A 2,971-nucleotide genomic window follows, 5' to 3' on the forward strand; every position below is an offset into this window, starting at 1 on the left:
TCAAACTAGAAAGTTTTCATAAATATCAATTTAAATAATATTTAATTACTCGTAAGTATGCAATGTTATTAACAGAATGACATGATGATTTTATAAATTTTTGTTATCACAAGTAATTAAAATTCAATAGCTAAAAAAATTTAAAGATCACCCAAAGGTTGATTAGTCATTTTGTAATATTGGATATAAATGTGATAAATTATCATACTTATTTAAATATATTTAGTATATGTAAAGTTAACAAATATATTTAATTTGAGTATGTATAATTATCAATTATGAGAATTTTAATTTGAGCATCAATTATGATTATTGTTGTATATTATAGTATCACCCAAAGGTCAATTTTGAAATCATTCATCCTGGTGTATCAACTATCAATGGCTATAGCTCTCAGCTCTCCCGAGGAGATTCCAAGGCGATTTCTAGGGTTCGCTGATCTCCGCGCATCTGGCCCTTCTAGCTAGTTTTTTTTGGTGATTTTTTTTCACATCTTTAGATATTCATTTAAAGATCCTTCTCTTATCTCATTTTGGGGTGTTTCTGAGTACTTTAGTGTGGGATGATGATGGTTCCATCATCATCACACCCTAAACCTTTGATTATGGAAGGGAAAACTCGGTCTTTTAAGGAGGCCCTCGCTGGTGGCTCTCCTTCCTCTCCAAAACTAAGCTTCGTTCATTCTTCATATAAGGGTGTTCTGGCTCTGCTTTTTGAGGATAACATTGTTGAACAGCTCGCTGCCCCTTTTGCTTTTACTTTAGTTGGCAAATTTATTTTAAGGATGCTTAATCTCGATGTGATTCATAAGTTTTTTGTGAATCTAAAACTTAATGGTTCCTTTCATGTTGGATTACTTGATCAAAGGCATATTGCTATTCAACTTGCTAATGATCTAGACTATAGCCAGATTTTTGCTCGTAGATCGTATTATATTCAAGCTTGTCAAATGAGGTTATTGAAGTGGACTCCGGAATTTGATGTTAGGGAGGAATCCCCCATAGCTCCGATTTGTTGGCTTTTCCTAATTTGAGACTTCACTTTTTAACCAGCAAATTTTATTTGGTTTGGCTTCGATCTTTGGCCGCCCCCTACAAAATCACCAAGTTACTTCTTCGGTTTCTCGGCCATCCGTTGCTAGGGTTTTAGTAGAACTTGATGTTTCTAAAAAATACCCTAATGAAATTTTGATAGGTTCTGAAGTTAAAGGCTATTTTGAAAAAGTTGAGTTGGAAAATTTACCTATCATTTGTTCTTTTTGCAAAATGTATGGTCATGCGGTGAATGAATGCTTTAAAAAATATTCCAATTTGCGAGTTGATAAGAAATCTGTTAAACAGTCTGATGAGGTTCGTTGTGATGAAAAGGACAAGGACGATTCGATTAAGCATATTGGTGATCGTTCTTCTCCTTTGGAAGTGAATCCTGGATCTATTCCTATTATGGCTACTCCGGTTATATTACATCAATGTCAAGAACAGGAAGTATCTAAAGTTAATAGTGTTACTACTAATTCTCTTAAGGTTGTTGCTAATGAGAATGAGGACAATTTGTTAATGATTTAAATAATATGGGTAATTCTCTTGCTAGCAATATAGTCCTATCTTTACCTAATGCTAATGATGTTATGAATCCGATTGTTGAGAAAGAAAATATTTCTCTATATGTGCATCTGATTGGGGAAGAAAATGAAAACACTAACTTGACTTTGAAGGAAGGAGAAATTAGCCCTACTATTTTGCCTAAAACAACTTCTGCTACCTTGAAGGATTCTACCTTTAAGGTTAATGACAACTGGAGCGAGGATGGTAAGTTTATGGAGTATGATGGTTCTAGATTACACATGGAACTTGCTAATGAGGGTAAAACTCCTAACGATTCTAATTATAATAGTGATGCTTTTACTGATAATGAGGAATTGGATATTAATGCTAAATGTCATGCTAGGGATGATAATGATAATAGTTATATTAAAGTTCATAGTAAATAAGGCAGGAAGCCTAAGCATATTACCTTGCAACCACCTAGAAACACTAGGTCTAATACATCGCATTAAGTTATCTTTTATGTTTAATACACTTATTTGGAATGTTAGGGGTATTGGTTGCCCTTCGTCTCGCATCCGTGTTAAAAACTTATGCCGTGTGCATAATATTTCTGTTCTTATTCCTCTTGAGCCTCTCATTGCATCTTCTAGGTTATTAAATACGTCTCGGTTTTTGGGTTTTCACTACGCTATTTTGAATGTTTCTAACAAAATTTGGTTTTTTTTGGAAAAATCCAATTATTCTTGCTGTAATTGGTGATCTCTCGCAAGTCCTTCATTGTAAGATTGAGGTTTACAATGTTCAATTCTTTGCCTCTTTTATTTAACTGCATCTTCTCTTTACAATAGAAAATTTTTATGGGAGTCTCTCATTAATTTTCATAGTTTTTGTAACTTGCCTTGGCTTGTGGGTGGAGATTTTAATGCTATTACTTGTACTTCTGAAAGGATGGGTGGCTCTAATCCCTCTTTCCGTTCTATGGAAGATTTTAATAACATGGTTTTATCTTGTAATTTGATTGATATTAGCTTTGTTGGTGGTAACTACACTTGGAATAGGGGCACTTATGGCAAAGGCTTGACCGTGTTCTCTTCAATAATTCTTGGATCAATTTTTTTAATTCTACTAATGTCCAACACCTTAGTAGAACTCTTTCAGATCATTCGCCTTTACTTATTAATATTAACCTTAGGCAGTGTATTGCCCCCTCTCAATTCAGATTTCAAAATATGTGGTTTCTTAATAATTCCTTTTTGGATGTTGTTCAAAACAATTGGAATGCTCCTCTTCATCCTAATAATGATATTATTGGTATGAGGAGGCGTTGGCTTAAGCTTAAAAGATTAAAACATGTTTTGAACTGGTGGAATCGGCATGTTTTCAGGGACTTTTTTTCTAATATTATTCAAGCTGAGCAACTTGTT

This window comes from Dendrobium catenatum, unplaced genomic scaffold, assembly GCF_001605985.2.
Source record: "Dendrobium catenatum unplaced genomic scaffold, ASM160598v2 fragScaff_scaffold_1400, whole genome shotgun sequence".
Lineage (NCBI taxonomy): Eukaryota > Viridiplantae > Streptophyta > Magnoliopsida > Asparagales > Orchidaceae > Dendrobium > Dendrobium catenatum.